Consider the following 14,003-nt stretch of genomic DNA (forward strand, 5'->3'; position numbering starts at 1 on the left):
TGCTTCCAGCCTTTTCCACCGTCCGCTCCATCTCCTCTGCAACTGGCCAAACGCATTCCTGGCTGATGTGCAGTTGTCAAGGTGATGGTTGACTAGTTCTGTCCAAGTGGCCTGTGAACAGATTCCTTAGCTGGAGAAGCCCAGGGTAAGCCAGGTCTCCCAGGCTAACCAGACAAACGTCTCTCCCATTGATGTGCAGAGCCTTCCTGGGGGGCAGTGCTCCCTTCTGTGTGAATTTAAGCAGAGGTGAGTTTTGAAAGCTCCTAGCATCATGTGGCTCCCTTCAGAGCACCTTGTCTTTGTGTCCATAAACCTGCCACGGTGGGGACAAGCTTTGAAACACCCTGGAGAAATGCCCCTTCCTGGTTAGGAAGGCTGAGCCCCGACGGGCTGTGGGGCAAAGAACAGGCCCCTGCCTTCCCTCGGTTGCCCAAATAGAGCTTGGGAACCTGCTGCGTGCACAGCTCTCAGTAACCTTCTGGATGTTTCTCAGCTCTGCACCCTGGTGCTGCAGTACCACGTTCGTGGCATAACACACCTGCACTGCAGTGGCCCTTGTGATCAACCTCCCCGCACCAAGGTGGTCGGCTGTGGAGGGGGCGCGTTGGCTGTGGCCAGCTGCCAGATGGCAGCGCTGATTTGCCTGCCCCTGGATTTGGGGCCCCGCTTAGTGGTGCACTCCCCTGGGAGTGCCAAGGCAGCCGTCTCCGTCCTGCCTCTTACACAGCACAGCAAGGAGCATCCTGGAATGCAGGCTGCTCTGTGGCGCCGCCAGGGGCACGCAGTCCCTGTGAGAATGCCTGGCCCTCCGTACCCAGCGCACCGCCCTGGGCTCACGTGGGGGTGCGCGTTGGTAGGAAGCAGGCCGTCACCGGCGTGCTGCGCCTGGGGCTCATGCAGACTGTGCCCCCAAACGCGTGGCAGGGGAGCTGCCCTGCCCCGTGTTGCAATTCAATGTACAGTAACCCAGTTGCTCACTGGTGTGCTTACGGGTGTGTGTGGCGGGGCAGCCAGGGGACCTGCACCTTCCCTCTCCCTGTGCCCCAGGGCTCTGTTGTTGTTGAATCAGTACAGTGCAGGAGAACTGGGCCTCGGCTGTTGATATCAGACATCCTGGCTGGTGGCTGGATCCCCTTTCTGCCCGCAGTCCTTCTCCAAAGCTCGACTCACCAGGTGTTTGGGGCACGGCTGGGGCATGCTCACCGCCTCGGCCACAGCAGCCTGCCCTCCCCCTCACGCTGCCATATGGAGTGGAGGAGAACTGCAGGGGCCTGGGGCGCTGGGCGTGGTCCATACACACTGGGGGAAGCAGTGCTGGGCCTGAGGCGTTGGCAGGCTGGATAGGATAGATGGACAGTGTGGCAGAAGAGAACGGTTATGTCCCCTTTGCTGCCTCCTGCTCTCGCGCTTGAATGCCCCGCGGTTTCTTGCACTTACCTTCACGTAAGTGTCAGATGAGTGGCAGGTCAGTGCTTGGGCCCTTAGTCTCAGAGAACAGCTGCTGGGGACCCTGATGGTGAAGTGGTTGGACCGATGAAAGAAGCTGTCTGGGACGGGAGTGACGTGAGGTTTCCACAGCATCCCAGGCCAAAGGTCCGTTCCGTCGATGTGGCTCCCTCCCTCACCGCCCCGGCATGCTTCTGAGGGCCATTTCTCCCCGGGAGCCAGCTGCTCTCTAGCAGGGCTCTCCTGGGGAGGGCTCTGCCGGCCAGCTGAAGACAAGAGATGGTGTCTTGGGGCAGTGTCCCAACCTCTGATGGAGTTGCCCTCTTTCTAGATACCAATCTGCCCTCTCTCGCAGGGGTGAGTTACCTCCTGAGCTCATATCAATGTTTCTGAAGAGCCAAGAGCCATGGCAGTGGGCCAGGTTACACCAGAGGGCGGACAGCTTCTGGAGACACCTACTCCTGCCCCACATCCGGTGACCCAGGCCAAGCATTTGCTGTCCTCTCATCATATTGGATACACTTCTCAGCAGCCAACTGCGCTTGTCTGCGGCGAGCCCCCTGTGTGTGTCTCCCTGTTGTGTGGCTGCTCTCGTTGTGGGGAGGCTGTGTTTAAGTGGGAGAACATGGAGCTGTTGGCCCAAGCAGGTGTGATGTGGCTGTTGTGGTACCGCAGGGGAAGTGTGGTAGCTGGGTCAGGCAGCTAGGACTAAAACAACTCAGGGCTTTGCAGGTCGAAGCCAGAACCTCACTCCACCTGCAAAGCAGCCCTCAGGCAGTGCAGACCCAGGAGCACAGCGGTCAGGTTTCTTAGGCCAGCTGCTGGCTCTGCACCGGTTGCCTGCGCCAGAGTAGCCCCACCGTGGGCACTGGGCACGTGCAGCTGGTAAGTTTGGAATCGGAAGGCTGTCGGTAAATGTCACGTCTGTACTGTAATGGCCCAGCTGTCCTCCGAGGGTCACAGGACATGAAACGGAGCTATGGCCAGACAGCCTGTGCAGGGGCAGGGTCTCTCTCTTGCTGGCAGCACTTTGTGCTGTGGGTGACCTGGGACAAGCTCACCCTGCGTTGTGCTCTGCCCTCAGCATGTCCCTGGAAGGGAGTCGTTTCTGGGAAGCAGGAAGGACCCAAGAAGCCACCTGCTTCCTCACTGGGAGTGAGATTCTGAATGGAGCCAGTCAGTCCTGATCTGCAACCTGGTGCTGAGTCTCTGGCGCAGTGTTTATTCCCGATTCCCTGCTGCAATGCTCTGTGCCTGCCCAGAGGCTCAGGGTCGCATCAGGCTCTTCTCGGGGGGTGAGGGAATGCTGAGATGACCCCACCTCCCTTGCCACATGGCTCTGCCCTGCCGTCTTCCCCTTGTAGCTCCACCTTTGGCCAGGCCAGAGCTGGGCTGTGGTAAGGGCGTGGACCCTCCCATGTGTCCTGAGCTGTGTGCCTGGGGCGGGGAGCCACGGGCTGGGGGCTGCATGGAGGGTCCTGCACGTGCCCTGCTTTTGCCTTTTGAAAAGGTGTCGTCCGAGCTGGGAGTGGAGCTGGGGAACCGAGCGTTCCGGAAGTCAGACCTCGTCAAGTTCCAGCCCAGCTCCGGTCTCCGGGCTAGCGTTGTATTTTGGTCACTGTTGTTGCGTAAGTTACTTTTGAATGGTGGCTGGTAGCTCCTAAAAGGAGAGCCAAGCCTGCTATCGCACTTGCGGTATTTGTTGTCCTTGCGAGAGGTGTGTAGGTTGGCAGCAGAACAGCTCCTGGTAGTGCCACATCACTCAGTGTGTGGCTTAAACTGGGTCCGGTCTCATTCCATCTGCAAATAAAGGTGCTGTTTGCATCTTGCTGCCTGTCGTCTGCGTCAAGAGGACAACAAAGGTTGTCAGGAGCTTGAGAGACCAACCCAGAGGGTCAGAGAACTGGAGCAAGGGCTCCTGGGCTCAAGCGAGGGACAGAACTGGCTATTCCATGCCTGTTCGGGCTGCTGGGGCTGCTGGTGAGTGTTGGCTGGAAGCCGTGGCATGGGGCAGGAGGGAGGTCGGGGCAGAGGGGTAACACCTAACTGGAGCTGGAGCTCCCCCAGGTAGAGGCAGCAGAATTACAACACTGTTTGTCTGCTGCAGCTTGCTGCTCCCATGCCCAGCTTGATGGAAGGAAGACATCTTGTGTTGGGCTCATAGAACAGTGGGGCTGGAAGAGACCTTGAAGTCATCAAGTCCAGCCCCTGCACTGATGCAGGTCCAAGTCACCCTAGGCCATCCCTGACAGGGTTTGTCCAGCCCGGCTCTGTCCTAGAGCTTAGCTGCGCTGACGGCAAAGCTTCTCCTGACATCTGACCGAAGTCTCCCTCCTTGTGTATCAGACCCATTACTTCTCATCCTACCTTCGTGGACATGGAGAACAGTTGATCACTGTCCTGTCCTCTTTGTACCTGCCCTTAACCTGACTGAAGATTGGTATCAGGTCCATGATCAGTCACCTTTCCTCAGTGCCAGGAGTGTCTGACCTTCCCTCACGGGTCAGGTTTGCTGGAACGTCGATGGTTTTGGTTGCTCTCCTTTGGCCTCGCTCCCCTTTGGCCACTGTTTCCTAGCAAGTGATGCTGAGCTCCGGACACAGAACTCTGCATGAGTCGTCTCCAGGACCAAGCAGAGCAGGAGAGTTACTCCTGTGTCTTACATGCAGCGCTCCTGTTTGTACACCCAGCAGCGATACCTGCCGTTATTACAGCTGCATCACAGTGTCGCTCCACATCCCATTGGCGGTCCCTTGCGCCTGCCAGATCATGTTCAGCAGCACTTCTGCCCGGCCAGCTGTTCCCCAGGTTGGAGTCATGCATTTGGTTGTCCCTGCGCAAAGTATTTTGTCTTTGTCTTTATTGAACCTCATCTTCTAGATTTCAGAGCACTTCTCCAACTTGCCAAGTTAGCTTTGATTTCTAGTCTTTTCTGAAGTGTTTGCAACTCTTGCCCACTTCATGTCCTCTGCAGATTTTACAAGCGCGCTCTCCACTCCTTTATCCAAGTGGGAAGTGAAGCTATTGAATGATGCCAGATGCAGGACTGCCCCATGGCTCCCACGGGAGGTGCCCTCGCAGTTTGATGCTGAAGAAGTAAAGCTGCTCTTTGAGGACTGTCTTTCAATCAGCTGTGCACTCACCTCACGGCATTTCATCTGCACCACATTTCCTTCATTTGCTTATGAGACTGTCTCGTGGGGCTGTGGTAAGTGTCTCACTAGAACATGATAGATCACTGCCCCTGTCTGTAAGGCCAGTATCTTAAGATTTCAGCCCTGGTATGTTTTCCCCATCTCCGTCTGCCAAAGAGACTTCCTCCTGATCCCTCTAAGCCTCTACTGGCTGCTGTAGCATCAGCTGCAAAGCACGCGCGTGCTTCCCTGCCACACTGACGCCTACAAGCATCTCTGTGTTCTGAGCCTCTTTCCTTGCCTGGGATAAATCACGTGCCCCTCGTTTAGATTGATCCCTCGCACAGGGAATTTGGAAGGGTTGTACTTCAGCAATGCTCCTAGTAAACTGGTAGGTGCTGCTTAAAACAGACGAAAGGGGAGTTGGGGAAGAGGAGCAGCCCACCGAGCCCTGCTGGGAAGAATTCCTCAAAAGAAGCCTAACGTGGCCCAAGCCTAACGTGGCCCTAATTTGTTGCTACTGTGGATGCTCGATCAGAACAAGAAAACTTGCTGGCTTGGTTGGTGTGGCCGTTGCATTGTAGAGCAGGCGCATCAGCAGAGAACAGTGCCCAGTCATGGGGGCGTGTAGTCATGTTTGAGAACAGTAATGCGTTGCACAGCAAACGTAAAAGCTGGCCTTTGTGTTCCTAGAAAATCCATGTCCCTGAGTCGGGCAGTGGCCTAGTCCTCAGGGGAAAGGGTGGCACCTGACAAAGCACTAGAAGGAGTGTGTACGTTGGAGAAGGTTTTTGAGAGTAGAGAACTGAGTAACAGACAAAGGCGTTGCAAGCTCCAGTGGGTGTAAGCTGAAAGTAAACACATTAAGTTAGCGCGTTTAAACAGTGACAATTGATTGCTGGAACAAACCAGAGATGTGATAGATTCTCTCTCTCTCTGGGAGTCTTCAGCTTGAGGGTGGAGGTCTGTCTGAAAGCCAGAGTCTATGGGCCTAATTCAGGAATCACTGCATGAAAATCTCTGGCCTGTTATGCAGCAGGCCAGGATAGATGATCACCTCTGTCCCTTCTCGCCCCGCAGCACGCAGTTGGAAGCAATCGTGTGCTGGCCCTTGGGGGAGAGTTTCCCGTTTGGGTCTTGCTGCTCAGTGATCTTTGGAGAGGTCTCGTCCACCAGCATCCAAGCCGGCAGGTTTAAGAAAATGTGTGGTGCGGGATTTTTAATTTCTGAGCCAGAAGGGAGCGAAGGCACCTGTGACTCTCACCCTTGTGTGGACCTTGTAGAATTGTTACCACTGTCAACAGAAAAGTCTGCAGGAAATTGGAAGCCTCGGGGAAATGTGAGAGAAACTCCTGAGTGAATAATACGAAGAACGGTGTTCTCACTGGCTCCTTCAGTGGCACGTACCATTCAGAACTGCCGCGGCGCTGTAGAATTGAAGCTCACATTAGGTGGTTTTGCTGGGGAGGTAGCTGATAGCAGCTTTCAACAGCAGGTCCATAAAAGCAAAACTAAAGGCCAGAAATATCAAATAACCAGTGCCTTGCTCCACAGCTGAGGCGGCAGAGTTCGTCTCCTCCCCATGCTGGTCTAACTGGACAGTTGTTAGGCAGAGAAATCGATCCAGAATCCAAGAACATGGCACTGTTTATTACAGATCAATCAGATCAATACATCTCAGTGCATGGCTATTCCAGTCAGAGATGACACTGTGTGTAGATGGGGCACTAGGCAAAGAGAAGCAATCAGGGCTGGAAGTGAGCAAGGGGGAGGGTGGGTAACTGGCCAGCAGCCCTTACTGCAGCTGTAAGCAGCATTCGTCTCTCAGGCCCGTAAGTTTGAGTACCCCCTCACAATGGTGCATGCTAGACTGGACATTTGCGGTGTCCAGTGGGTTGCTAGTGACCGACCCCAATGTGTGCCTGTGTGGGGTGCTTCACTGAGCCTAGCAACGTCCAGGCCCCTGATCTGCAGAGCTTGCAGGCGTGAGCTCACCTGCACATGTGGCTGGGTCTCTGTACTTAATCGTAGGGTATTGCCAACAGAGCTGCACAGCCACAGCTGTTCCATCCCTATTTCAAACCATGCCTTCACCCCAGCACAGCATGGAGTGAGGCCGGGGCTGGGGTGGGAGGCGGGAATGTGGAATGCGTTGAGGTAGTGTCCAAAGCTTTTCTAGCAGGGGGCTGGGGAGGGAAGAGGTCCCTTGGGAAAGTTGAGTGGCCCAGCTGCACCTGTGGCACTGTGGTGATAAATAGTGCTTTCTGTGCACCAGTCACAAGAGGTCTGAGAATTCAGTGGGAGTTGTTCAGTTAGCTTTGCTGCTGTCTGTTAATAGCACAGGCTGGAGCTCCGCAGTGGGTCTCACGTAAGCCCCTTTGGGCCAGGTTTATGTACGTGTGGAGTTTGGAGGGTCGCTATGAAGAAGGAGTTAAAGTGCCGGGAACATTCTTCATTCTTTCTAGGGCTTGGGGAAAATATTGGCAGCCCCTGCTGTCCTGGCCAGCTACATACACTGTAAACTGGGAGAGTCATACTCCTGTTAAACAGCAGTAATACCATCCTACATGTCTCTTGCAGATTCCATCCTGAAGGGTCCCAAAGCATTTTACTAGCTTGTCAGAGGAGACATGTCCCTCATCCCAAAAGTGCAGCTGCTTCTGGGGTGGAATGCACCTGATGTTTGCCTGCATACAATATGCATGTTGCTCTCAAACTGACATTTTTTTTTTTGTCCAGAACATGCATTCCCTTCCTCTTCCCCCACACTCATACAGCTGTGAAAAGTGCTAAGGGATTGTTGGTGATCACAGTTTTAAACACCCCATCACAGCGCCCTCCACAGCCTGGTTCTCCCAGTGCTCTGCAGGTGTGCTGGCTCAGTCGGGACACAGAGAATAGTGTCTCTGATTGAACAACCCCCTACCCTGACCCTCTTTCCCCAGCAGCTGCCTCCCTGGTCCTCAGAGCTTTCTTCTCTATAGACTGACCCTGCTGCATCACGCTTGGCTTGCGGGATCATGCGGCAGGCAGGTGGGGTAATCGGTGATAAGCAGCTGTCCTCCAGCTGCTGAAAAGGCCTCTGCTGGCCAGATGCTTTGTATCTGGCATGATGGTCTCTGGTGACATGGATGTGCTGAGTTGCTGTGACAACCAACAGCCTTTCCTTCAGGTACCGCATCCTTGTTACTCAGTATTCTGTTGGCTGCGCCATTCAGCACCTTTGCACAGGGCGGGGGTGGAGGCTGCGAGGCAGCTCTCTGGCTGTGCTGGAATGGGTCACCGATGGGAGTGTGTGCGTGTGCAGGTGTGCGCAATTCACCATCTTTACAGGGACCGTCTTTTGCTTGTTGCTGTCCTTGCCAGAGTCCATGCAGGTTAGTGAAAGCTGCTGGCCTCCCATCTGTACCTGCAGAATGTGAGCTCGGCGCTTGGAGAGATTGGTGCGTGTGTTGTAATGTGTCTGGCCAAAGCAGTTTGTCAAGGTGACGGTCTGAACATTGATGTTAAGCCAGGTCCTTGTTGAGAAGCGCAAAGTAATGCACATTGGACAACGCCATCCCCACTGTGCACAGAAAGTGGTGGGTCTGCATCAGCTGTTCTTACTCGGAATGGTCATGAGTTCTCACTCACGGGGGCTAGTTCTCTGAAAACATTTGCTCAGCGTGCAGCAGCTGTCAGAAAGGCTGACTGTGTTAGCATCCATTAGGAAAGGGACAGATAATGGAATGGAAACATCAGAATGCCTCTCTGTAACCCAGAGCTCGAATGCTGCATGCTGAGGTGGCTGTTTCCTCTCAAAGAGGATATACTGGAAATGAAAAAGCCACAGAGATGGGCAACAAAACCCATTGAGGGGGTGGAGCAGCTTCCATCTGAGGTGAGATTAAAAAGGCGAGGGCTACTTAGCTAGGAGGGGGTACAGCAGAGGTCTATAAAATAACGACTGCTGTGGAAGAAGTGCATTTGGCAGTGTTCTTTACTGTGTCTCTTTATACAAGAACCAGGGGTCACCCAGTAAAACGAACAAGCAGCAGGCTTAAAACAAAAGGCAGCTGTACGTGCAGCTAGCCCACGGACCTCACTGCTAGGGGAGGTTGTGAAGGCCAGGGCTATAGCTGGACTGAAAAAAAAGACTGAAGTAAGTTCATAGAGTTAGGTCCCTCACTCCCTATTTGCCGGCACGGTCTGGGATGTGAGCTCTTGCAGCAGGTGTTCCTACATCTCTTGACAGCCAGGCACTGGGACTGCATGATGGGAAGGGTCGCTGTTCTGCTCACTCCCTCGGGGGCACCTGGCAGGGGCTGCTGTCAGAAGACAGGACGTTGGGCTAGCCGACCCTTGGCTCTGACCCTGACAGTTCTTATTCTTTTTAAAAGTAAATGTGAGAGTGTGTGCGGGTGAAACCCTGGATGAAAGTGGGTCGTGAGGTACATGGTGGTGCGGGGTTAGAAAATGTTGAGAGATCTTACTTGAGCTGCCCAGAGCCTTGTAGGCAAAAAGCGAACTGTTGAAACGATCCTGCTGCCTCTTAAACAGGTGCATAGCTCACGTGAACCGCACGAAAGGGGAGCGTGCACAGAAGCGTTTGCAGTGTCGGGGGCCAAAATTGTATTTTGTTAATTTTCCTTTTAGTAGCCTGACAATCTTCATCACGTCCAAACAGAGCTGCTGCAGCTTAACCTGTGGGAAGTTGGTTTGATTCTTCAGCGCATATAAAAAAATTCCTAATGAATTGATGAATCCTCAGGCCGGAACTTCCCAAAGCAGGCGGCTCACATGAGGCCCCCAGGGGTGGGATTTTTAGGTGACCTGGGAGCACAGATCTAAGCTGCCAGCCCTGGTGCTGTGCAGCGCAGTCAAAGCATTTCAGCATTCCCGTTCTGGGGAAGCTCGGTCCATGGGGAGATGGGTTGCAGGTACATCGCAGGCTGTTTGCTTCTCGGTTCCGTCTGGGTTTGACGGTGAAATTTATGGGCACGTCTGCACTTCAAACAAACACGACGCCTACCCCAGCAGCAGCTCTTGGAGCCTGGATGAGTTGTCTCAGTCTTGCGGGGGGCTCGCACCCTAACACTGTGTTCCTGCTAGACCTGGATCCTGGGCTGTGTGATCCGTCTCCTCCCCAGGCCACAGTGCCCAGGCGCCAGCCCACGATTAACAGTAGCAGGAGCTCCAGTCAGTTGAGTGCCTTATTTTATTCCAGTATAGATGAACCCAGCGAGGCCCTGAACTTGTCTTCGTCAGCAGATGAACACTGCAAGTGCAAGACCATGGGGGGGGAGAAGGTCTTCAGGTAAGATCTGGAATTGCACTGCAAAACAGGGGGAGAGTAAGGAGCCAGCAGCATGTACAGCAAAAATCTCCTTTAAAACACCTGATTTAAAACAAAAAATCGCCTCGCTTGTGTCCCCCTCCGCTTGTGTCTAACACTGGAGATGCTCTCGTTCCCTTGGAGTTCATTCCCTGTCTGAATGAGGAAGGGCCAGGCCCCATTTTGTGTGTGTGTTATCCTGTATTTCATATTTCCCAGAGGATCTGTTCGTCCACATGCTTTCAAGGCAAACGGCACGCAGTGATTAAAAAGCTGCTCTCATCGTATCCTGGAGCCTCTGGGGGAACCCACATCCTCTGTGTCTCTGCATCTGCACCTTGCCTTGGTGGAGGCTGTGCAAATTGTTCCTTTTGTAACATGCTGGTCAGGCAGGGCTGCAGGTGGCACCTGTGAAATTCCTAGAGGTCACCACGTGGCGTCCCAGGCCCGGCTGCATAGATCTGTGCACCAGTTAGGAAGAGGCCTCGTGCTATTAAATATGCAGATGGGGTCGTGACTGCATCCCTGCAGAGATGATGGATTGCATCCCTTCTGCAGAGAGATGTGCAGGCTCCTCCCCAGCCTCACTCCCTTTTGGCTTCCTGCCTGTCAGCCTGGTAACAGTACATGTGCCTGGTGGCTTTGTTGCAAAAGCAAAAAACGCCTGAGACTGTGGAGGCCCGAAGCATTCCCCAGGATTCCAGGCTGGGGCCCTGGTCCTTGGGCACTGGGTGGTGTGACAAACTCACCTTCCTGATCACCAGCAACGCTGCCAAGTGTCAGTCAAGAGCCGGCAGGTCTTTTGATCTCCTTGTTGAGATCTGCTGTGTCTGTCGCCCTGTTGAATGGCCAGAGGGCGCTTCTTGGCCACAGCCAATGCAGTAACCTCAGGCTATTTAACTCCTCTGGATCCTTACGGAGAAAGGTAGAAGAAAGAATCGCTGCCTAATTTCTCCATCTGGGGAGTTGCCTTGGAGCTGAAGGGAGGACACTGAGGCAGCAGCAAGGGTGCTGGGTTTGTGGTTGGGAGGTCTGGATTTCATTTGTGCCTGTCGCTGACTTGCCGTGTAACTCTGCATTTAACCTCGCTCCAGGCCTCACTGTCCCATCTGTGAAATGGGGCTGCTGGTGCTGTTTGACCTCCCCCCTTGATAGCCTTTTGCATCCCTTAGAATGGATGACAAGCCTCGTGGAACCGTCAGGTGCTGCTCTAGTAAGTCAGCTGAGCAGATCACTTCTTGCAGTGATACAAAGGTTTCTCAGGAGCTGATTGGCCAGCTGGCTCATGCGCCACACTTTCTTCTGTTGACACGGTGTGGAAAAAGCTCACTCATAGTTTGCTATATTCTGCATCCCTCGAGGAGGAGTGTCTTGTCAGATCATTCTTTCTTTCAGAGCCAACTCCGGCATCCCGGTCCCCAGTGCCAGAAGCACCAAGAGAGGCTGATTGCTTTAGAGCAAGATCTTAGCAGGTCTTGTAGCTCGTTTATTTTTCCCCCACACCAAACGCGGTGGGAGTGGACTGCTCACGACTGGACCCCAAATGATTTCTTCTGCCCTGTTAATTTGATCACGTGGGGCAGAGAAAAGTCTTTTCTCTCCTGTAGCTGTTTCTGTGAGGCAGGGTAATTACCCCATGAATTTGCTTTGGTAGGGCCATCTTTTGGGGTACGAGATGACTCCAGGAATGGATTTTTCTCCCAGATTCATGCAACCAATCTCTGAAATCACTGGGGTTCCTTCCTGGAAGCCTCGGGTGATGGTCATCTTGTGTGTGCGGCGAAAAGCACCGAGAAGCGTGTGTCGTCCCAGCTGATGCTCCTTTGTCGATTCTAGAGGTCTCTGAAACGGCAGGAATGAGCCTCGTTCACAGTCCCAGATGGCATCTCCTTGCACGAGGCTGATGCACGTTTGTGTGTGTGAAATGCACATCGGGTTTGTTGGAATGGAATGGTCTGGTCCCTGGTTTGGCACCTTGACGGCACGGCACGGCACAGATCAGTCGAGGCCTGTGAGGTGGCGTCTCGGTTTCAGATTTTCACAGTTGTGCGTGCGCCATTGCACATGTCTGGTGTGCGTTGGGGTCAGGCGTTCATGCCTGGCCAGTGTGGGGGTGTCTCTGGCCATGCGTGCACATTGATCGCATCAGGTGCCTGGGAGTGCGCGCTGGGGCATGCTGTGTCCCTTGTTTTGTGCCGAGAGGACTTGTGTTGAGGGACGGCTGGTCTGAGAGCCCCTGGCTTTGCCTGGGTGAGTGCTGCCGGGTGCGTATGGCCTTCACTGAGGGGATGAGCAGCTGCGTGTTCTCATCTGCGTGTTGTGGTAGCCGAAAGCTTTTCCTTACCAACAGCTCTTGTGGGCTGGGTCCTCTGCCTGCAGGCGTCTGGCAGTGAGGGCTGCCACGCTTGACAGAAAGAGACAAGGATAGCAGAAATAAAACCTTCCTCCGTGTCTTACCCGACGGGCTGTCAAGGTGTGAACCAGGGACTGACTTCTCCCTCCTCACCGGACAAGTCCCCTCTGGGGTCCCCCGATCAGCCAGCCCCAAATACCCTCTCCCCTGAGCACCTCCAGGAGGTGGGCCGGGTCAGGCCTGACTAATGCATTGGCTTCCTGGCTGGAGGAGTGCTGCAGGCTGGCTGGATGGCTAAGGTGTGCCATCTGCAACCCCTCCCTCAGTGCTGGGGCTTGGCTGCTGTCTGAGGGTCTCTGGTTCCCACCCTCTGCAAGGCAAGTCCACAGCTCCTGTGAGGTGGGAGCCAAGCCCCGCTCTCACTGGCTGCTGCGGGAGGCCAGGCAGCCGGTTCGTGTAACTGATCTCGGGCATTTTCTCATGCCCTGGCAGCAGCTGCTGTTTTGTTGTTCTGAATTCTTTCACTTCACTTGCTGCTGTCCGTTCGTTCCTGACTGTGCTGGCTGATGGATGGGAGCGGGCCTGCGGGGGAAGTGGAGGGGAGAGGGTGTTTTGCTGAGCTGCTTGGCTTTCGATGTGGTTTCCCGAGTGCTGGCAGCACCATCCTTTTGGGGTGAATCCACACGGACTCCTTCAGCAGCTTTCTGGGGTGGTGTATCCCTGCGCACCGGGCTGGGCCGATGGGGGGTGCGGCTGGGGTAGCCTTTGGAAGGGATTTGGTCCTGGACACGCTCACCTGCAGCCTGACTCTTCTTCAGCCCTTTCCCACTGTTGTCTCCTCCTTTTCCTCTCTCCCTTGAAAGCCTGTGAAGGGTTCTGCTCTGCACAGTGCGCCTGCGGGGAGCTGGGATTGGCTGGTGCCCCCTTCTCGCTGTGGCTCCCCTCTACCCCGACTCAGGGTGCTCCCCCGACCACCAGGTCACTATATGATCTCTGCCTTTCCGGGAAGCACGCTCTCCACGTGGTGTCTCAAGCCATCTTCTCTTCCAGGTCCTGTGCTGGGTGGGCCAGGGCCTGGGAGGCCTTTGAGAACCAGGTCGGAGACCTTGAGCAGGGCTCTGTTGTGTGGGGGGCCCTACGGAGGGCAGGCACCGGAGAGATGTGTTCGCTGCAACCTGCAGGTGAGGATCCTGACTCCTGCATTTTGCGTGGAGTGGAGATTTGTCCATGTACGCGGCTTCCTGCCTAGACTGGCCAGGCCTCAGGCCCTTTGGCCTGGTCTCAGTCCAGTGTGGGGTGGAGGAGAGGCCAAGGCTCAGATAGAGGGGGCTGCCTGCTGCCAACCCTGCCAGGCTCCCCTGGGTGCAGAAGGAGGTGACGGCTGTGGACTGACTGTCGCCCTTTGAGGGCAGATGTCCTGGGAGATGGGACAGCCAAGCACGATTCGTTCGAAGCTCTTTCCTTTTCTACCTCCGTGACCTCTGTCTTGCTGAGGTTCAGCTTTTGCCTGGGCACAGCTACGGGTGAGAGGGAGTTCTAGGGGCTCGCTGCACAGTGTCCTCGCTGTTATAAGTGCCCCCCACCCCCCCATTCCAGTCTGGGTTTCTCTAGCTTCACCTTCCAGCCCCTGGACTGCGTAGTGCTGTGCTGGCTGCCGTTAGGCAGTGTGCTCCCCCTTTCTCTCCCCAGCTGTGACTGTGTCCTGTGGAGAATATCCGCCTTCTTCGTGTGGGGGCCGATAGTTCACCCCAGCCCC

The 14,003-nt window shown here is 54.9% G+C and overlaps 1 protein-coding gene across 5 annotated transcripts in view; it reads left to right on the top strand.

The window, feature by feature from the left end:
- Positions 1–14,003, top strand: part of LOC142010801 (phosphofurin acidic cluster sorting protein 2-like) — a 101,052-nt gene that overhangs the window by 20,059 nt on the left and 66,990 nt on the right. Inside the window, exon 2 of one of the 5 annotated variants that reach the window (XM_074989258.1) lies at positions 4,421–4,654. The exons of the other annotated variants lie outside the window; for them this stretch is intronic. The gene's annotated coding sequence lies outside the window, so the exon portion shown is untranslated. The remainder of the gene's footprint in view (positions 1–4,420; positions 4,655–14,003) is intronic. 5 annotated transcript variants of the gene reach the window in all.

The sequence above is a fragment of the Carettochelys insculpta genome, chromosome 3, assembly GCF_033958435.1.
Source record: "Carettochelys insculpta isolate YL-2023 chromosome 3, ASM3395843v1, whole genome shotgun sequence".
Lineage (NCBI taxonomy): Eukaryota > Metazoa > Chordata > Testudines > Carettochelyidae > Carettochelys > Carettochelys insculpta.